Here is a 22,552-nt window from a genome sequence, read left to right as displayed (position 1 = left end):
GCATCCAAGAACTTCCAGGGGCCACGCAGCCCCCAATCCCCACACCCCCTGCCAGCTCCATGATGGAGCCAGCATTTATGTGGGCAGCCGATTTGGCAGCCCTGGGGATCATCAGCTAAGCCCGCTCTCCCCACAAACCCTCTGAAGGTGGGTCTCACCGATCGTGAGACTCGCCTCATAGATGTGTAACATCATATCTAGTTTGGCCCAAACTACATATTGTAAATATGTGAAAAATGAGTCATAAGGGGAAATTAGCTCCCAGAGTCACTTTTCAGGGACTTGATAAAATCAAGCTAATAAGGCCCAACCAAAAAGCTTCCAATTCTGATTCTACACATGCATTTAATTATTTAGATATTTTTACCCTGCTTTTCTCAACACTGCTCAAAGTGGCTTTGAGTTCATTACAGGCCTATATAAATTTAAAAAATGAGAGACCAAATAAATATAATAATGCATTTGTATTACACGTAAGTATATGATTTATTTCCCCTGGCGAAAGCAGCTACATACTAACTAAAAATGGGGCAAAGGTTTTTAGACCATTATGCCATCTTGAATTGTGTTCTCAGACATTTTTACTCCGAGGTTTATTCTAAGCCTTCCCCCCGCCCACTCCTACCAGACAAGCAGCCACCAGCCCATTCTACCTTTTGTATATGAAAGAAAGAAAACCGGAGAGAGGGAAGGGGAAATGAATTCTCTCCCTGCCCCCCTTGTTTTGTACTGCTTTGTAACTATTGCATACCTGCATATGTTGACTGTCTTCAGATGTTACAAGAAACCCAAGGCAAACCCACCTCAGGCTGGCCCTCTGTGGCATCCGAATAATTGGAACCGCACTTCCTGGACCAAACCACGGTTCCAATTCCTCCCCCAAACCTCAGAATGAACCTTTGGTTTGTAGTGAGTTATACATACCAAACTGAGGGTCAGGAGCCTCCACTGTGTCACCAAGTTTGGACATCTTGCCCAAACTGGAGTTAAGGAAGGAAACTACCCCCTCCCCTTAAAACCCACTGGCAGACACAGCTTTCCTTCAAGGGCCGGAGGAAGACCGTGCAGCCAGTTGTGCCCCTTTGTGTTCTCCCAGACTTCAGTTCCTGATCATCTGGGAGACCGCTGGGGGACTGGGAGGCAAACTCCAGGTCCGCTGGACCCACAATTATATGTATGTCTGAAGGTGGCCAGAGTTTAAGCAGATGTCAGTACAAGTAAATGCCTTTGATCTGTCAAATAACTAGTCCCGTAATATCCTCTCTAATAAAACGCTTGGTGTCCGTCCGTGGACGGACACCAAGCGTGCATTCGTGCCTCACCTGTTCTGGGCATGCACAGAGCGCATGCCCAGAACAGAGCTGAGAGACACGACCGCCAGCACCCAGCGGCCATCTTGGGCGGCCAGAAGCGGCCGCCCCGAAGAAGCCGGGTAAGCGCCAGCGGGGGACACTGGCAGAGGCGGCGGCAGAGCCGCCGCCTCGCCCAGAGGACGCGGCGCGGCCCAGGCCTGGCCGCGCCGCCGAAGCCGGGCAGGGGGAAGAGGCGGCGGGGGGAGCCGGCCGAGGTGGCGGCAGAGCTGCCGCCGAGGCCTGGCGCCGCCGTCGGAGCCAGGCTGGAGGGAGGAAAAAATGCTGCTGCAGCCGACGCCGCCGACCTACCACCCTCCCTCCCAACTGCCGAGCCCACCTTACCCCGGCCCGTGTCAGTCGGGCGCAGCTAGACCTTAAATTCAGAGGCATAGAGGAGCTCGCAAGCAGAGCTCCTCTATGTGCAAAGCCTCTTCCCCAAATGGCGTTTTGGGCGCAAAGGACACCAACTGTGTCCTTTACGTCCATGCTGCCAGTTCCGGCACAGCCTTTGCACAGAGAGGAGCTCTATTTGCAAGCTCCTCTCTGCCTCTGAAATTAAGGATTATCTTTGCCCGACTGACACAGGCCGGGGTAAGGTGGGCTTGGCAGTTGGGAGGGAGGGTGGTAGGTCGTCGTCGTCGTCTGCATTTTTAAAAAGGATTTCTAGGGCCACCGCTTCACCCCCAGTCCCGGCCTCAGAATTTTTTTTTTTTTAAAAAAACATTTTAAAAAAAACCCTAAAAGGCGTGAGAGAAAGCTAGCGCCCGTTATCATAACGGGCTTAAAAATACTAGTAAGGTTATAAAGACTGAAAGGAAACAGTATTCATTTTCATTTGCGTTTACATTTTATTTATTTATTTATTTATTTATTTATTTATCAATCAATCAATCAAATGTGTACACCACCCCAAACTTTCATCTCTGGGTGGTTAACAATAGCATAAAACAAGTTAAAAACATACACAAAAACTTAAAAATAAATTAAAAATTTAAAAATAAACCAGAGATTAAAACCTTTTTTTAAAAAAAAAAAAAGCTGAGAAAGCTTGGGTGAAGAGGTGGGTTTTCAAGTGCTTTTTAACGATGGTCAGAGATGGGGAGGCTCGTATCTCAGTAGGGAGCGCATTCCACAGTCTCGGGGCAGCAACCAAGAAGGCCCATTCCCACGTGGCCACCAGCCGAGCTGGTGGCAACCGGAGATGGACCTCTCCAGATGACCTCAATGGGTGGAGGGGCTCGTAATGAAGAAGACGTTCTCTTAAATACCCAGGGCCTAAGCCGTTTAGGGCTTTATAAGTTATAACTAGCACTTTGTATTTTGCCTGGAAACCTATTTTAGTCTTTTTTCTTTTCCTCATCTATATTTTTAAGGGAAAACTGCTGCTATTAAGCCTCATATACTCAACTGCACAAAACCTATTTCACACCACACAGTTGGTTTTGTTTTGTTTTGTTTCTTGGAACACTGCACAAAATGTGCCTAGCTGAGTATTAGAATAAACCATGATTTACCCCCTGCTCCTAAAGCTATCTAGTTAGGTACTGGCAAGATCAGGATAAAATATCCCTAAATGGCTGGTGTAAAAGTGTGGTTTGTTATGCTATACACATCATTTTAAGCATCTATTTCTTGATGCAGAGACTTTAAGGTCCAGGCTGCTGCTTGGTAATACATTAGGACAAGATGAGGAAACTGTTATGTTTGCCGTTTTGGGATTATGTGTTTTGTTTATTATGGCTTTTAAAAAATAAACTTCATCTTGCATTCAGAAACATCAACTGGTTCAGATTGTTAACTGTTAACCGATTGTTAACTGGCACAGTTAACATGATGTACATATTACTTCAGATGTACATGATGTACATATTACTTCAATATTAAAGGATCTCCCCGGCTCCTGGTGTGTTTCTGGGATCCATACAAAACAGAGGTTTTGACTTGTAAAGCCTTAAGGACTAAAGGACTGCAGTTTCTGAAGAACCAGCTTCTCCCACATGAACAGTGGGAGAATTTAGAGCAGTGCATTGATTTTGATTACTATTCAGTACAGAATAAAGAGAGTTTGGCCAGGGTAAGCCCTGAAATAACCCAAAATAAGCCACTGGTTGATTTGGGTCAAATTGTTCTGAAGTCAGCCTGCTGCAATTCAGATCCAAATAGGGAGATCATGCACACGACCAATTGAGGTGAGTGGGGAGGGTGAGGGGAGAAGGCAAGACCAAGCTTACCTTCCCCTCAAACAATCTGTCATCTTCCATGTGGTATGTGGCTCACGCGCCCCCACATGATCCATGCTGCTCCATGCAGCGCTGATCTCTGGAGGCCCGGACTAGATGTCCCAGCCTCCAGAAATCACACAATGTACCATGCGATGAGTGTGGTGCATTGGGGGATTTCCCTGGGACTTGGACACTCTAGGCACCTGACTCTTTGTATGCCCCAGGCTGCATGCCACCCGAGCACACACACAACACCAGCGCCAGGGTTATGGGTGCGCTTGCGCCCTTGACCCTAGCTAAAAGCCAGGGTTAAAAGTACGGTTAGGTGAGGCGACAGTGCCGCGATCAGCCTCATCCCCAGTGTTGCACACAGGCAGCTTAGCCAGGGCTGCCCTAGCCTGGGTTAGACTGCTCATGAGGACAGCCTTAGCGATTTGCCGCAGACGCGCAGTCCTCTGGTCCCTGTACTTACCTGGCAGGAGAAATGCAAACTGATCTATTTTTAACTTGACTTTGCTCCTAGAAGTAAGGGAATAATGGCTGTTGCTTCTTCACTTTCAAGAAGATGTCCAGATGAAGCATTGGAAAGTTCTTCTGCAAATTTGAGGAAAGCATGGGTGCTCCTGGAAATGGTCTTTTCAAGGTTTGAGCCATTGCAGCAGCCTCTGAAAAGATTACAGTTCCCAGGAGCACCCATGTCTTTCCCAGGACATGTAGATGCAAATGTGGGGGGAGCTCTTTTTGTAAGTCAAGTCATGGCAACTGCACCTCCCTCAGCAACAGGAGCACAGTAAAGTTAAAAACAGATTAATTCTTGCCTCTTCTGTTCAACATTCCTGTGGGCAATGGGCCCAATTCAGAGTTCTCATTTCAGAGGTGCCTAATCAAGGTGCAACACTTTGGCAAAATGCTGGATTGATTTTGAGATGAGTGGGCTTTGAAGCACCAAGGCAGCCTCTGAGCCCAGGTCCGCTGACCTATGGCCCATTACCTAAGATAATCTTTGAGGCCCTTGTCCAGTTGCTCCTATCAGTGAGAGGACCATTTCTGTCATAGCACCCAACGCTCACAGAACTCGCTCCTTAAATATGTTTGCATCTTCATTGTTCATCCTCTAGGTATCACCAAAAGTGTATCATGTTCACTCAAGCTTTTAATGGTATCTAGGATTCCTTTTTATTTAACTTTTAGCTGCTGTTATTAATCTTCTCTTTAATACTTTTTTTTTTACTGCTCTGCTGTTTTTGTTTCTATTGATGTTTGTTTTAATTGAATCGGTTTTTATGCCACCTTGAGGGCTTTCTAAGATGAAAGGCAGGATAATTAATATAAATTTATTATATAAATATAAAATTGGTGATGAACAACCTTGTGATTTTCCTATGTCTCAGTTGAGGCCATTGGGTCCCACTCCTTGGGAGACTTCGTCATTATTAGAGTCAGGATGCTGGGTAGTGTGAATTTGCCCTCAATACTTGAGATGACCCATTTGATAAGTTTGCACATCCTTAAGGCCACCTTATGTGGTGCAGTGGGAAAATGCTTGACTAAACAAGCAGAAGGTTGCTGGTTCGAAACCCCAGTGGTACTATATCGGGCAGCAGCAAAATAGGAAGATGCTGAAAGGCATCATCTCATACTGCGTGGGAGGAGGCAATGGTAAACGCCTCCTGTATTCCACCAAAGACAACCACAGGGTGCCAGGAGTTGAAATTGACTTGACGGTACACTTTACCTTTATCTAAGGTGCAATTAATCCCTGTTAATGGCCCACTAGATGCTTTTTTTTTTTTTTTTTTTTTGGCTGTACCCTTCAGCATGTAGCTCACTGTATGAGAATCTGCAGGTGCTTTGCAACCAGCTTTCTGTACGGTCCTGCAGAAAAGTTGCCATACAATTGCTTATAATGACTGACATAGTGCACAATGGTATGGAGCTCTTGCAGACTGCATCGGAATGATGCAGACATGTAAGACAGCCCTGGTGCCTGCTGCAGTTTCTTCCATTGTTGTGAATGGGAGCAACTACAGAAGGGCTGCTTGCACAACCATCCCTTCTCTACAGTGCTGAGACTACCTTATGAGTCTACAGCAGCCCTGACGAGTGCTCAATGGCTCCATGCCACTGCACATCCTGTCACCCACCGTTAAACAAATGGTCTAAACTGGTATGAACATTTCTGTTTTGAAAAGTGAGAACACTGGGATGTTTAAGAACCAAAGTGGCCAAATGTGCCTTTTAAATTCTATTATTCTATCTAGAAAAGGGGGGAGGGGATGAATCTGCTAATTTGTGCTACTGAAAAGTGAAGAAAAGCTTCGGCTCAAAAAGTCCACTCAGGAAAGGAAAACTGAGACTAAAATCAGTAAAATAACCTATAACATATTGGCTCTGTTCTGTCGTAACTCAGAGCCACAGAGCCAATGGACCCGCAGTTTTGCACCCCCTCCTCTCCTGCTTTCCTGTCTGCGTTTGGACGTTGGGGAGAACTGCCTCTCTGCAGTCAGCGAGACTGCAGAGAAGTGGGAGAGCTGGCTGTGCTGGCTTCCTTCTTGATAGAAGTACAGCCCACACAGCCAATCGGGTTGGAGTGAGGGAGGAACTTCTTCCCTCAACTCTGGCTCTGTGGGGCTGAAACTGCAGTGCCAGCATTCAGATGTGGCGCCACCGAAATGGAATTTGCAATGCCCAAACTCCACTCTGAACCAAAGGCTCAGAGTGGAGTTTGGGGAGGGAAACTGTGGGTTGTTTCCCCCCACAAACTCCATTTCCCCAAATTTGGACACTCGGGTTAGGAAACCAGAGGTGAAAGGACCTCCAGTTTCCTGCTATTTGGGGACCTCCAAATTCTTGTCTGAATTCAGCGATTGTTTTATAGCTGCTTCCCTCACACAGGGTAATCTTATATAGATTTAATGAAGAGTTTATTCAGAAACAACTCCATTTTCTTCTTCTCCTTTCTCTCCCTTTCCTTTCTGATTCCACTGCACACACGCTACAGGATCCCCAGCTGGACAAATTTCTAAACAACAAAACATACTGGATAGAGGTGAAGTAAAGTGTGCTGTCAAGTCGGTGTCAACTCCTGATGACTACAGAGCCCTGTGGTTGTCTTTGGTAGAATACAGGAGGGGTTTACCATTGCCATCTCCTGCATAGTATGAGACGATGTCTTTCAGCATCTTCCTATATCACTGCTGCCCAATAGAGGTGTTTCCCATAGTCTGGGAAACATACCAGCAGGGATTCGAACCAGTAACCTCTGGCTTGCTAATCAAGTCATTTCCCCTCTGCACCATTAGGTGGCTACACTGCATAGAATACAACCTATATTTTACTTGAAAGATGAGAGTGACTTGCCTTACCTAATGTTCTCTTGAGCAATAGGCAAAAGGACCTGACAAACATGCAGCTCTATAATCACTCATCATTGCACACTACTAATGTAGATTTCTAAAGCAAGCCTTTCATCTACAATGAACAAAGTCACACAGATGCCAGCCAGAGGTCATTTTCAAGTTCATTTAGCCAAATCCAGTTCATAAGCTCCAGTTTCAGGCCAGTGAATTGATAATAGTATTAGCAGTTCTGATAAATGATTTCTTGATGGATTGAGGGCAGACATCCATTTTTATTTTCGTGGACCTTTCTGGATCAGTTCACATAGTTCATGATGTGAGCTATGTTGTCCTGCCTGAGGGAAATGGCTGGGGGCCAAAAGAAAATGTTTTCTTCCTTATTCTTTACAGTTTGTAGGACACCAGGCTTGGATAAATGTTGCAGGAAAAATGCTTTGTATTGCTGTAATAAAAGAGGATTCAACACATTCACATTCCTTCTTTTTTCCTGTCACTAGTGACCAGCCGCTGGAGATGTGGCTAGTAAGATCAAATCCATAGGTAAAATTCAGCTCCCCATTTGCCTTGACACCTTTGTTATCTGCCAATACCCCCAAACTAACTTTTTAGTATGCTCCTTCCTTTTGAGCAAAGCCCCCTCCTTTTCTTAAGCTATTTGAGACGTTTCCTCTCTGAGCCATTCCAAGACTAGCCTGCATTTCAGGCAGGACATCAAATGATGTCACTACTCCCTTGCTCAGCAGAATGAGGCACCTTGCCTGCCCACCACCAGCATGCAGCCCTTACCTTCTAGTCCATTGGTGGTGCGTGGTGCCTTGCTGCCACCCCTCCAAGCACAGGTCAATGCACAAGGAGCCTCCACTTCTTTTCCTTGTCTGTTCCCTATATTTAAACAGAAGGGGAAACAGAGTGGAGGAGGAAGTTTGGTGAAGAGGAGGAAGTAGAGATCTAGGGTGTTTTCCGCGACTCTTTTTCCTCTCCCCACTTTTCCTCTCCTGCCTATTCCATATTTATTATATACAGGGAATGAAGAAGAGGAGTGGCTCGCAATGGCAATGGCAACAGTGGTGGCCCCAATGACCGCTGCTCTCTCTCCACCAATTTACTGCCTAAGACAAGGCCATAGAGAGTCCAGCCCATCAGTTCCTCAGATCTTAGCCCCTTCTGTCTCCTTTCTCTCAGGCCTCCTGCAGTTCCTCCTATCCTCCCATTAGGTCCTGGATTCTTAGTTTGCCACCAGTTCTTCCACTCTTCCTTCAGCTATCCTTTTGGTGCCTCCATCCCACTTACCTCTGCCAGCATTTCCCCTTCTTTCCTTACTGTCCTGTCCAAAGCATACAGCCCACTGTAATCCCTCCTCTGACAGATCAACCCCCAGAAGAGATACAGAAAGTGTTCCAAGTCTTTGGACTGTGTTTTATATTTTGTGAAAGTTTATTTCAGCCACCTCTGAGCCAATGGCACTGCTCCTTCTGTCCATCCCACTATACTGTACAATAATCACTGCCTTTCACTAGAAAAAGGGAAGTGATTATTACTCAGCTATTATTCACCCCAGAATGCCACTATGGGCCTGTTTGGTCAATACTTTGCCCAACTGGCCCACCACATGAGATAAAGATGAGTGCACAGAGAGTGTAACCATCTCTAATGTGTCATTCTTAATCCCATGGGGGATGCACTTTATCTAAATTTCCCCACTACAGGCAGTCCAAATAGTAAATGGACCACATGTAGAGGAGCAATTTGAACAAACTACCCCTCACATGATTAAAGAACAGCGCATTAGAGAGGGGAGATGTGTGCAGTCATTATGTACTTACATCTTTATCGAATGGGGTGAACCAGTCAGACAAGAATATTATCTGAACTGGCTCAAAGTTTCCCCATTTTCCTCTCTTCATCATTAAAAAACATGATATAAGTAGAACCCTTTAGAAGTCATTTTGTTTACAAGCCCTGGAGTTTCCTGTTCTCTTAGATACAGGCTGGTTTGCCTAAGTCTGTACACATAAGAACATGTGTTATCGAGTGAAGTCACAGAATACAAATTTGGCTTGTAATGCTTGGCATGTATATAAATCAAACTTAATTTCTTTAAAACTATTCTGCAGCTCAGAATGTAAATCAGATTATTCACATATTGACCAGGCTGTTTTGTAGGCACACATACAGAATGTATAAATGTTAGCCCCTTTATGTCATGAAAAAGAGATATACATCTCTGGGCCATTTCACACAACTGCCAGCAAGCCAGGAGCAGGGAACATTTAGGTAAAATTTGGGTAACCATGAGAACAAACTCCCAACAGGAGTGATGTTGGAACTTGCCCAAGTCTGGTTCCCACACTGGCTTGCCAAGTTCTGCCCAATTTTTGCTGGCAATCTTCTACTCGCTTGTCACCGAGAGTTGAAGTAGAGCCGAAAACCTTGCATTAAAGTCAGGTGGAACTTGCTTACCAGTGTAGAAACCAGACATGGGCAGGTTCAGATGTCATGATCATTGGAAGCACGTACGCTCCTAGTTCTCAAAATTTCATCTAAATGTTCCCTACTTACTGGCTTGCAAGCAATGTGTGAAGCTGCCCTCTATAAAAGATTATTTAAATTATCAGTGTCCTCAGAAACAAATCTTGGACCCAGCCAAAGAATGAACATCACAGCAAGGCAATTCTCATGCTTGGCAAAAAGCTAAGGGAGCCTAGCCCGCTTTTTGCCAATCATGTGCTGCAACGGGAGCTGTGCGGCTCCGGGCAGCAACCCTCCCAAATTACTCCTCCTCTTAGCTGAGGTGAACAGAGCGAACGTTCCGTTAACCTCATCTTTTTGATCATGTGTTGCCACAGAGCGGCTCCGAGCTGTGGCGACACATGAGGAGACCCTCGGCCAGGAGGCTGCAAGCAGCCTCCCGGGCTTGACGGTCTCTCCAGGATGTCCCACGCGCTCATGCGGGGCATCCTGGAACTTCTGGGGGCCACGCAGCCCCTGATCCCTGCAGTCCCTGCTGGCTCCATGACGGAGCTGGCAGTCGTGTGGGTGGCCACCAGGGCTGCAATTGTGATCGTCTGTGGGGAGAGCAGGCTCCCCGTAAACCCTCTTAAGGCGAGTCTCACTGATCATGAGACTTTGTAGGCACACATACAGAATGTATAAACTATTCATTTTTGAATAGTATAATATATGTATAAACTATTCATTTTTGAATAGTATAAACCTATTCCTTTTTGCACTAATCTGGTTTCCATCCTCTTTTTCATCTTCCCCATCCCAGTTTCATCTTTTTCATACTGTTTTCCCATCCTCATTTCTATCCTCTGGTTTCCATTCCCAACCAGCTCTCTAACCTTGAATCTCAGCTGGCTTACATTTCCCTGCTGTAGCCTGAGAAAGGGGTGTATTTTAGATTGCAAGCTCCTTGGGAGCAGGGACCTGCCTATGCTGTTTTATGTTACTCTGTAAGGTGACATGTTCACTGATGGATATATGTATAAATTGAAACATAACAACAACCATAATCATCAGTGGAAAGGGAGGAACTAATACTGGTTCTCACTGTCGATGCCATAGCTCCCCTTTCCCCTGAAAGAAAGACTGCAAAAGGAAGAGAAAATGTTCCGACCTGCGTACCAAATTAGTTCCCAAGGTTTCAGCCAGAGAGCAATAAGCACTCACTTTAATATGCCATTTCTGCCAGTCAGCTTTGGGAAGGTAAGTGGAATTTTGCTTTAGATGTCTAGGCCCATTGGAGAGCTAATGTAGCAGAATGGCTAAAATACTAGCAGTCCCCAGTTCAGATCACAGTTCTGGCATATGGTGGCCTTATGCAAGCAACTCTCAGTCCCGCCCTCCATATTTAATAATTATGCTAATCTACCTTAAAGGATGACTGAGATAATGTACATTCACTCTTTGGACACTAGAGTGCTATAAAAATGCTAAGCATTATTATCCATATAGTGGAAACCAGGAAACTTCCCCACTTCCTCTGTTTTGATGGCAATGCAGCCTCCTTGAGAGAATGACAGATCTTGAAAAACTACAGCAGTGACCTCTCCTGATAACATAACCAAGTGCTATTAAAGAAAAACCTGCTGGCTGGTAGTCTTGGTGCCTTCATACGCAAGGTTAAATGTGCCCAAGAATACAGGGAACAAATGTGTGCCCGAGAGTCCTTAAGAAGCTCCTGATTCAAGAGCATCTATTAGTAAGTGCCAGGAAAGAGATTCCCACTCACATGGTTCCCATCTGTTTTCTTCAGATCTATGGCTGGCTGCAATTGTTCTTACCCACTGTCATCCTGAAGATTCAGATGTATTTTGCAGCGATAGTGAGTCACTGATAATGAAATTGAAAGCAAAGCAAATTAAATGTGCACATTGTAAAGTAGTTTTGCATCTTTGCAACAAAACAATGGATTAATTGAAGTAGTAATAATGAATCTGAATTTCAAAAGAATAAAATGCTACAGCTTTGTGCATTAGTTGTTCTTAACTATCACTCAGATTATGGAACAAATGTTGAACACACACACACACACCCTCCTTGACACAATATGGTTTCATTAAGGTTTTAAAACAATGGGGCCATTCACACGACCGGGTGGGCAGAATCTTACCTTCACCCCGGACAATCTATGGAGCATTTCTGGGAGCGTTAACCATGCTCCCAGATGATCTGCTGCTGCACCAGGCAGCATGGAGCTTCAGAGGCAGGAACGATGCATTCCAGCCTCCAGGTATCCCACAATGCACCGAGTGCTGAGACCAGTGCATTGGGGGATTTCAACAGGAGGCAGGCACTATAGGCACCCATCTCTGTGTCTCCTCAAGCTGAATGCAGCCTGAGGAGACACACAATCCCGGATGCTGTTAACTAGGCTGAAAGCCAGACCAAAAAGCCAGGCTAGGCAGTGCTGCCAAGCCATGATCGGGCCCATTCCCAGCAGTTCTTGTACGCAGCCTAACCCAGGCTGAGCTTCCCTAGCCTGAGTTACAATGCACAAGAGAACAGCCTCAATGAGTATTATTATTTGCTTTTGACAGTGGCTAAGATATGCAGGGATGTTTGTGCTAGAACTCCTTGTATTGTAATACTACATTTACATGCTTGGAATGCATGCCCTGATTCTGTGTCACCAGCAGACCCTGAAAGTTACCATACATACCATTACGTAACATTATCTGAATGATGGATGGAACACAGGCACATAGGAAGCTGCCACATCCTGAGTCAGAACATAGGTCCATCTAGCTCAGTATTGTCTTCACAGACTGGCAGTGGCTTCTCCAAGATTACAGGCAGGAGTCTCTCTCAGCCCTATCTTGAAGATTGTTGTTGCTTGTATAGGTGTGAGGACTAGATCACAATCTCTCTTGAATGATATGAGTAATTTCTGACTTGTTCCTGAACAGCTGAGGTGACATCTCTGCCTATGAAGTAATGAGGCTATTCTCACGACCAGCGGAAACCAGCCAAGGGAGCCGAGACCGGTTTTGGCTGGTCATGTGCTGCAATGGGAGCTGCACAGCTCCTGGCAGCAAGCCCACTTAAATGGGCTACAACAAGCCTCCTGGCATCATGGGGCTCCCCAGAATGCCCCATGCACTCACACGGGTCATTTTGGGACTTCTGGGGACCAGGAGGCCACCAAACCCCACCACCCCGACTGGCTCTGTGATGGATCCGGTAATCATCTGGGCGGCCAATCTGGCTGCCTAGGGAAGGCTTCCTGCTCATGTGTAAGGAGAGAGGGTCAAGCCTGCTCTCCCCGCAAACCCCATTAAGGCTCTCCACACTGCTCATGTGGAGGGCCTTACAATTTCTCCACAACCAGCCTTCTTTTTTTAACATGATGAAATGGGTTTGGATGATCCTTCATCTGCCTGACCCACTGCATGCGATAAGGATGCACGCAACTCATGAGCACACATATCCTTCCCTCCTCCATAGTCCACATGGGTACCTCTTCCTAATCTCATGGTGAGTGGTCATGCAAACTGTCCTTCTGCATCTGCTAGAAATATTAGTTTAAACTAGAGATGTGCAATTCAGTTCGTGCCCAAATTGATTTGCGTCAAATTGGGTTGATTTGAGTTATTCAACCTCAAATCAAATCACCCCTAAAATGAACAGCCTGATTCAAGATTGAATCAAATCACCCTCAATTTGATACTAATCGATTTGAGTGATTTGAGTTGAGGGCACCATTTTGTCTCAGTGTTTTTCCCTTGCTGCTTGATTTTCTGGTTTGAGATCTCCATGCTTCTTGGTAGGCTTGTTGTCATTCAAATAAAGTGTTGGCATGGGCAACTGTGCCCCGATTGGTGTGAGGAAGGGAGCAGGGAGGGGGAGGCCAAACAAGGGAGTTTCAAAATGTATTTGAGGGCTTGCTTGGAGGCAGAGAGACAGAGAGCCATTTGTGCCTCAGGAGAGACAGAAAGATCAGAGAGAGCCTACAGCAGCACTGAGAAGAGAGCAGAAACTTGTGGTTGTGGTGGTCTGGGCTTGCCTGCTTGCCTGTCCCAGAGAAGAGAGAGAGAGAAAGAAGCTTATCTGACTTTCTCTACTTTTTAAAAAAATCCATTTAATATGCAGTGCTGCCAGCAACTGCTTTTATTTTCTTCTATTTAAAAAAAAAACAACACCACAGAGCACCAGTAGCTTGAACTGGGTGCTGCTTGGAATTTATTTCCTTGTGTGTTTTTCCCCTCATTGCTTGTTGCCAGTTGCCTTTAATAACTGGGGTGCTGAGATTTTATTTTATTTTAATGTACCAGCAACCACCAGGCTTTAACTGGGTGCTGCTTGGAATTTTATTTTATTTGGATTTCTTCTTTTTCTTGCTTGTAACCAGCCCCCAGTGGCTCTAATAACTGGGGTTCTATGCTGCTTTTTTTCCAATTAAAAAAATGTACCAGCAGCTCCTAGTGGAGAGGCAGATGCCCCTTACCGGATTCTTTTTACAGGTATAGCTGCTTGAACTGCCGAACCAGTTCAGTCAAACAGACCAGACCAGCTGGTTGGTTCAACCAAACCAGTTTGGTGACAGGCAGTTCAGTTCAAATTTGATCCAAATTTGAACTGAACCATGATTTTTGGTTCGTGCACACCCCTACAGCGGGAGCAAGAAACAGCCATCCATGCCCTGGCAAAGAGCTATGGCTTGGAAGTGTGTGATCTGTCCAACCAGGATTGGGCACTCCTTTCCGAGGTTGTCTTGGTTGTCTTGGCATTTGAGCAATTTTTTGTTGCCATGAACAGTTTGTGTGCTGAGACAGCAATGCTGAGCCAGGCTTTGCCCGCCTCTCTTCTCCATGAGAGGATGCAGGGGCGTAACTATAATAGGGCAAGGGGAGATAGTTGTCTGGGAGGCCACTGCCTTGGGGGCCCCCCAGAAGCAAGTCACATGACTGACTCCCACAACTGCGCACCCGCCCAGGCTTCCTTCAGTTGGATTCATCCTCCAAAATTGATGGGAATGTTAAGACCTGGAGAGACCAGAACAACATGTCTTTCTCTAGTACCATTTAATGACTTGCATCATCCACATACTATGCTTTTTGTTACCACTATTCAGCCTCATTTAAGATTTCTTTACTTCATGAGCTGAGCTGAGCTTCAGTAAGGAGAGCCCATTTTAAAATCTTGTCTCTGGGCCCACTCCAACCTTGCTACTCCCTTGAGAGGATGATGGGTGAGCTCAGACCTAGCTGACCTCTGGGGAAGCAGTTACCTTGGCAGGTCAGCTGAAGACTGGAGTGGTGGATCAGCTCAGCACACCCTTGGGTGTATTGGCAGTGCATGTTTTGTCCTGCCTAAGTGACCCAAGGATGACAGACAAAGCGGTCACCCCTTACCAGCTGTCTAGTGATGTGCGGTTCGGTCCGGATCCGGACCGGTTCGTCCCGAACCGGTCCGGATCCGGCGGTTCGATCCCGGACCGAATCGGGCCCTTCTGGCACCGATCCGGACCGAATCCGAGTCGGTTCGGCTCCGAACCGGCTCGGGTTTCCCGAACTGGTTCGGGAGTTCAATTGAGTCTCTGGAGTCAGTGTGGAGTGTCCCTTTAAAGTTTGAAGTGTGTCCTCCATTTTGTGGCTCATTCCTGAAACTTTTGCTCCTAGCATCCATTTTGTGATGCTATTTTCAGGCATTGTATTGGCTGCGCTATTGATCCTTTGATTGGCCAGAATGAGTCCTTTGGTCTGGTAGGCTGCTTGGCTGTTGCACTGTTGAGAGCTGGCACCCTGTTGGCCGTGGGGGGAGTGCAAAGGTGGGGGCTCCCAAAGGAGGGAATTTCAAACCTATATAAACCCAAGCCTCTTCTCTGGAAACTTCTCTTGGCTGCAGTTGTGGGATCATCTCTGAGACCTTGCTTGCTCTTTTGCTGCTGGTGTCTGCTGTGAGTCCCTGCTGACTGTGTGTCACATTAGTGTGTGTCTGTCTCTCTGCTCTCTCTGTGTGTTGTTGTGTGCCACCTTGTCCATCTGCCCTCTGTCTGTCTCTGTCCAAACCTCTTTAATACTTTCCCCTCAACTTTTTCCAACTTTTCCTGTTGTGTTTTCTGTTCTCTTCACCCTTTCTCTCTCAACCCTTCTCCCAAAGTTTTGGCTTTCCCTCCTCCCCCCCCCCCCATCTTCTGCATTGCTTTCCTGTTTTTGTGCCTTGCCTGCCTTTTGTTCCACTTTTTGAGTTTCATTCAATTATTGCTTCTGTGTAAATTTATATATTTGCTGATTTTGGTTTTTAATTAATAACTTCTGCTATTGTTATTGCTGGCTGCCTGTCTGAGTTGTGTTTCTGAGGATTTAGTTTATATTATTGCTGCAATTTGATTCCTTGTGTTCTGATTTTGATTGTTAATTTGTTCCCCTCTGGCCCTGCTCCTAGCTTCCCCCCTCCCTCCCTCCCTCCCACCCAGATAAGATTGTTTCCCTCCTGTGCTGCTGCCTGTTGAGCCTTGCATTCTTTGGATTTCTTTGTGGAATTAGGTTCTGGTTTTGGTTTTGCTCCCTGTGTGTGTCCCACCCACTCCCCCAGTCCCTCCCCCTGGTAGTTGTTACCCCCCCCCCCCCGCCCTGAGACTTTCTGGCTGCCCTTTGGTTTCCTTTTTTTTACTTTGTGTATAGATTGTTTGGATTCAAATTTGATTGTTCCCCTGTGTGGTCCTGCTCCTAGCTTACCCCCTCCCTCCCCTCCAGAAACCCACTCCCCCCACTGCCACCTCCTCCTCCACTCCTGCCCTGCCTGCCCCCTCCCACCCAGACTGAGTGTTGTTCCCCATCCTCCCTGGTGCTGCTGCTGCTGCCTGTTGAGTCCTGTCTTAGTTACTTTGGTTTTTTGTGTGAAATCAATTAGCTTCTTTTGGTTCTGGTTTTGCTGTGTGTGTGTCCCATTCCTCCCTGCTGGTTGTTGTTGGTTCCTCTCCCCCCCCCCCTCCCAGACTTTCTGCCCATTGTTCCCAGGTGTTTGTTTTTTTTTTGGACTTTTTTTCATATTGTTTGGTTTGCTTTGATTGATTCATTGATTGTTCCCCTCTCTGTGTGGCCCTCTGCTCCCAGCTTCCCCCCTCCCTCCCCTCCAGAAACCCACTCCCCCCACTGCCACCACCTCCTCCTCCACTCCTGCCCTGCCTGCCCCCTCCCACCCAGATTCATCCCCCTTGACGCATACTAATCCCCCCAAAACACACCCTGCCCTCTGGTCTCTCCCCCTCTTGCCCCCCGACTCCCTGCTACATACCCCAGACCCCCTGAAACACACTCCACCCCCCAAACACCCTCTGTTGGTCTCTCCCCCTCTTGCCCCCCGACTCCCTGCTACATACCCCAGACCCCCTGAAACACACTCCACCCCCCAAACACCCTCTGTTGGTCTCTCCCCCTCTTGCCCCCCTGACTCCCCGCTACATACCCCAGACCCCCTGAAACACACTCCACCCCCCAAACACCCTCTGTTGGTCTCTCCCCCTCTTGCCCCCCTGACTCCCCGCTACATACCCCAGACCCCCTGAAACACACTCCACCTCCCAAACACCCTCTGGTCTCTCCCCCTCTTGCCCCCCGACTCCCCGCTACATACCCCAGACCCCCTGAAACACACTCCACCCCCCAAACACCCTCTGTTGGTCTCTCCCCCTCTTGCCCCCCCTGACTCCCCGCTACATACCCCAGACCCCCTGAAACACACTCCACCTCTCAAACACCCTCTGGTCTCTCCCCCTCTTGCCCCCCGACTCCCCGCTACATACCCCAGACCCCCTGAAACACACTCCACCTCCCAAACACCCTCTGGTCTCTCCCCCTCTTGCCCCCCGACTCCCCGCTACATACCCCAGACCCCCTGAAACACACTCCACCCCCCAAACACCCTCTGTTGGTCTCTCCCCCTCTTGCCCCCCTGACTCCCCGCTACATACCCCAGACCCCCTGAAACACACTCCACCTCTCAAACACCCTCTGGTCTCTCCCCCTCTTGCCCCCCGACTCCCCGCTACATACCCCAGACCCCCTGAAACACACTCCACCCCCCAAACACCCTCTGTTGGTCTCTCCCCCTCTTGGGACCGTCACCGCTGCTGCTGCTGTCCTCCTCCCACACCCGAATCCCCCTCCCTGCTGCTACATTACAGCTCCTCCTCTCTTCTTCCTCTCTCTCTCTCTTTCTCTCTCCTCATCCCTTCACTTCTTCTTCCTCCCACAGCTGCAGCCACACAGTATCCTACCTCCGACCTCACCTGGAGGTCCCCGCCATCGGTTATTTTTCTTTTGAAAGTTGTTTTATTTCATTTGTCTCTGCTTGGGGGTGAGTTGAGCAACAACACATAAATAGTGTGGTCTCCTCACTTCTGCCCCTCCATCGTTGAACTACCCCGGTTGCCTGTGCCTCGTGCGGCCGCCCTGTTGTGTCCCAGCCCAGGGGGTTGGCTGTTGGCGGCGCATCCATGACCAGCAGTGAGCGGCAGGAGAAGGACCGGAAGAAGAGGGGTTAGTGCGTGTGCAATTGTGCACCTTTTGTTGCCCCCTTTCTTTCCCTAGCTGGCGGTTTTAAATAGGGACACCCCTATCTTGAAATGCATTTGGGTGTGGGGAGGAGGGAGAGGAGATGTACCGTTGTAACTTGTGTCTTCATGCCCAATAAAGAAATTGCTGCTGCTGTGTGTTGCGTTGCATTGCATGCGTCTTGCAGGTGGTTTTTGAACAGGTGCCTTCTTCCAGAGTGTTTCCTTGCCTCTGGGGCAGTCTGAGTGGGGTCAGGGGATCGGATGCTGCCACTACATGCTGGGCCAATGCCATGCCAGAGTGCTTCCTTGCCTCTGGGGCAGTCTGAGTGGGGTCAGGGGATCGGATGCTGCCACTACATGCTGGGCCAATGCCATGCCAGAGTGCTTCCTTGCCTCTGGGGCAGTCTGAGTGGGGTCAGGGGATCGGATGCTGCCACTACATGCTGGGCCAATGCCATGCCAGAGTGCTTCCTTGCCTCTGGGGCAGTCTGAGTGGGGTCAGGGGATCGGATGCTGCCACTACATGCTGGGCCAATGCCATGCCAGAGTGCTTCCTTGCCTCTGGGGCAGTCTGAGTGGGGTCAGGGGATCGGATGCTGCCACTACATGCTGGGCCAATACACACATATGATGATGATGTTCAATCCATGATGCTGCCATCAAGTGTTTGCTGCTGCTTGCTTGCCATGGCATTGGGCGGGCAGAGTCACAGAGTGGGTGGGTTCAACCTCTGTTTAGGTGTGACTGGGTTCTGGTTTTGGTTGTGTGCAATTTAGAGTCACTAAATAGGCTGCATTGAGTTTGATGCTCCCCCCACAGGAGCATTACTTGAGAACCACCCCCCAGAACCCACACTTTGTGTTCCAGTTCACTAAATAAGGCTTTCCTCCTTTGATCTGCAGGTTCCCAAGCGTTGACTGCGTCCCTCCCCCACCCCCGGTAGGTGCTGTGCCCTCCCCCCATCCACTCTCCCCCCCAAAAAAGTTAAAAACTTGCCACCCACACCACAACTACTCCACCCAACTGCCCGTGCCACCCACACCAGGGGTCCACCCTTTAACCCCCTATTTTTTTAAAAAACCCTCCCAGCACCATCTCCCCAATTGGCTTGGTTGACTCCCGAGTCCCAAATTCTAAAAGGACACCCTCCCCCTCACTTCAATTGGCTTCCCCCCCCCCATCAAAAAGTCTTCCTTTCCCCCCAATTGGCTTCCTTTTTAAAAAACAAACTCCCCCCCCCCCGCCGTCTCCAAATCAGCTGCCTTTTTTTTGGCCCCTAAGCCCCTCCAAATTATTTTTTTGACCCTGTCTCTGGCCTTCCTCCTAAAGTCTCCCTCCTTCTGACCTAGCAGCATGTCTGAGCGCCGTGTGGCGGGCAGGGCTCGCTCAAGGCTGGCAGGCAGAGGTGGGAGAGGCCAGGTGCGGGGTGCGCCTGCGGCACGGGGAGGGAGAGGACACGGGGAGCCTGAGGACACCCCAGTTCTCCCCATTGGAGAATTCTTTGCTCCGGCCCCATCTTTGGTGCGCAGGATTCAGTTCCCCACGCCTGCTGCCGCCAATCGCGGCAGAGGCAGAGGCACCGTTAGGGCTGTGGCGGGTCCCTCCTCGCCGGCGGCACCAGGTGCTGCTGAGCTACCGCCAGTTGTTGAGGTGGAGGAGACTGTGGAGTTGGAAGAGCAGGTAGAGGGCGGTGAGGACCGTGCGGCTGGCAGCGATGCAGCCAGGTTCTCCCTCCCTCTGGGGCCCCTTCCCCCTATCCTTTCGCCGCTCAGTGGGCCCCCCCCCCCTCGTGAAGCCCGACACTCTGGTGGGGAGCGGTCTGGCGAGGTGGTGGAGGAGAGGCCTGCCTCTCCGATGCCAGTTCAGCCGGGCCCTTCCTCCGCTGTGGAGGGCGGAAGGGGCGGGTTGGGTGGCAGCAGTGGGCAGGCAGCGGCGGCCACCCCCCCCCTAGGACTGCAGCCACCCTGCGAGAAATGGCCTAGGACGGCGCCCAGGGCGCAGGAGGCCAAGGGCAGTGGTGCATGGGTGCATTTTGAGGTCCCTCAAGATGCCCCATTCCACGCCCGCTGTGTCCACTGCAGGATGCTTGTCAGCCGTGGAAGGGACCCTGCGCACCTGGGTACGACGCCTATGTGGAGACACCTAGAGCGTCACCACCCAGGTCTCAGGGGACAGGCTGGCAGCGCTAGTGCGCCTTGTGCATCTGCCACTAGGGCGGGCAGCGGCAGTGTGCCAGCCAGCAGGCAGGCTACACTGCCCGTCCAGCGGTGGACGCAGTCCTCAGGCAGCCAGCGTATTGTTCGCGTGGACCATCATCACCTCACCCGCCTCATAGGGGAGATGATTTCCACCGATGACCAGCCGTTTCAGGTGGTCGAGAACAACGGCTTCCGCCGGATTCTCCAATACCTGGCTCCCGAATACGTCATCCCCTCAAGGACGACGTTCAGCCGGAACGTGGTCCCCTCCCTGTACCGCCGGTGCAGGGAGCTCGTGTCGGCCGAGCTGCGTGCAGCTCCGGCCGGGACAAGCGTGCATTTCACGACTGACCTCTGGACCAGTGTCAGTGGGATGCACGCTTCTTTCCTGGCCCTCACTGCCCACTGGTGGGGACCGGAGAGTGAGGGGACCTCCGCGGGCGATGCTTCCGGGTCCGGCGCGGCTCCCGCTGCACTACGGCACAGGTGGGCCGTCCTACACGTGGAGACGATGGACACGAGGCACACCGCGGAGGAGGTGGCGGCCGTACTCGACCGCCAGATAGAGGAGTGGATTGGCGGGTGTCCACACCTCTCCCGCGGCTTCATTGTCACCGACAATGGAGCCAACGTTACCGCCGCTGTCGAGACAGTCATGGACTGTGTGAACATACGGTGTATGGCACACACGCTCCATCTGACCGTCAGGGACGCCCTTGGCCTTAAGGAGCTGAAGGCGTCCCAGGAGAAGGGGGCCCGCCCCATCCCAGCTGCTGTTGCTGCCACGGCCACGCTTGTGGATAAGTCCCGCAAGCTGGCCGCCCACTTCCACCGCAGCGAGAAGTCCAGGAGACTGCTTCGCCAGAAGCAGGATGACCTTGGCCTTCCTCGCCATCTCATCCCTACGGATGTGGAGACGCGGTGGAACTCCACCTTCCTCCTGTTCCAGCGCCTGTTGGAGCAGGAGAGAGCCCTTGTCGCCCTGGCGAGGGACGAGTCCTTGGATGTCTGCGACTTCTCGAACGCAGAGTGGAAGCAGATGTCCGAGGTGGTGTCGGCACTCGAGCCCTTCCAGCTTGCCACGAAGGGCTTGTGTGGCGACACCACTCCCTTGAGCCAGGCGCTGCCCACAGCTGTTGTCTCGAGAAGCTGATGGGTGGACTCCATATCTCTCTGACCACGCCAGAGGGTCGTGCTCTGGCTGGGAGGCTGAGGTCTGGGGTTGACAAGCGGCTCGTTGATGTGCTGGGAGACAGGGAGGAGTATGTCCTCGTTCTGAGTGAGTGTGGATTCTGTGATAGCAAATGAGAGTGGATTCATGGTGTCTCATTGGAAATCTCATAAGCTATCATAGAATCTACACTCAGAATACCTCAGAAAAACAACAGAACCATCACTCCTATCTCTACGGGGATTGCTGGGAGGGACTGAGGGCATTTTTGCCATGGCCCCGGACCCACTTTGGGGGTGCTGCCACCCCATAGAGGTGGGTCTGGGGCAGCCCCAAACCCCCATTCTAGCCAATGGAAAAAAAAAATTTCTTCAGAAATTCACCAATAATACTAGGAGCCACCAATTGCCTTGGGATTTTTGGGGTGGAGGACACCCATGGGTGGCTACCACCCACCCCAGCTTTTTTGCCCCTAAGGGCTCCACATTGTGAGTTATGGGCAAAAATTTATTTTTTGGAAAAAATTTGTAAAAAATCAGAGGAAGGTCCAATCGACTTGAAATTTGGGTGGCAGGTAGAACACAATGTCCCCTTCAAAACCAGCCACTTTTTGTGATCCGAACCGGTTCGGTTCAGATCCGAACCGGTTCGAAACCGAACCGGACCGGGGGGGTGGTCTGGCAAAACCAAAACCGAACCACCCCGGTCCGGTCCGGACCCGGTTCGGACCCGAACCGAACCGGGAGAACCGGTTTTATGCACATCCCTACAGCTGTCTCTGCATTCTACCTTGTGGTTCATAGAAGGGTTGCTTGACACCTTGCCTGGGATATGGGAGGAGCCCATTGAGCCCTGCAGCAGTGCTGAGCAGTGTATGCTGCTGTACCTGCAGGAGCCGATGGCTGGCCAGGTATTTCCCCACTGCTGGGACTTCTTGTAGCCCCAGTTTAATTCCAGAAGGAATAGAGGCACCTGTTGCCACCACTGATTTCTCCCCTGGCCATAAGATAAGTTTCTGGATGGCTTAGGGCAGGGTGAAGGTGAGGAAATTGAGGTAGTTCTGAGGATCAGAGCAAACACAGTTTTGCTCACCTGTGTTTGTCTCTTAACAGCAGGGCTGTGTCACCTTGATCCTGTGTGCAAGCGTTCAAGGAGAGGTGTTTGCTTGCTCAGGTGCCCCTAGTTGAATGCATACGATGCTACTTGCATTGTCCAGACACATTTTATCACCTCAACAAAAAGAATGAG

The 22,552-nt window shown here is 49.6% G+C and overlaps 1 long non-coding RNA gene across 3 annotated transcripts in view; it reads right to left on the bottom strand.

Annotated features, from left to right (window-relative positions):
• Positions 1 to 22,552, bottom strand: part of LOC128340008 (uncharacterized) — a 58,282-nt gene that overhangs the window by 2,791 nt on the left and 32,939 nt on the right. For 2 of the 3 annotated variants that reach the window (XR_008313399.1, XR_008313398.1), the window contains exons 3-4: positions 11,168 to 11,268; positions 7,720 to 7,815 (exon numbers count right to left, since the gene is read on the bottom strand). This is a non-coding gene — a long non-coding RNA (uncharacterized LOC128340008). Of the gene's footprint in view, positions 1 to 7,198; positions 7,376 to 7,719; positions 7,816 to 11,167; positions 11,269 to 22,552 lie in introns of those variants that run through there. The other variant, XR_008313397.1, reaches the window with a different exon arrangement.

Source organism: Hemicordylus capensis, chromosome 1, assembly GCF_027244095.1.
Source record: "Hemicordylus capensis ecotype Gifberg chromosome 1, rHemCap1.1.pri, whole genome shotgun sequence".
Taxonomy (NCBI): Eukaryota; Metazoa; Chordata; class Lepidosauria; order Squamata; family Cordylidae; genus Hemicordylus; species Hemicordylus capensis.
The sequence above is the reverse complement of the archived record's forward strand: the minus strand, read 5'-3'. Positions and strand labels throughout refer to the sequence as shown.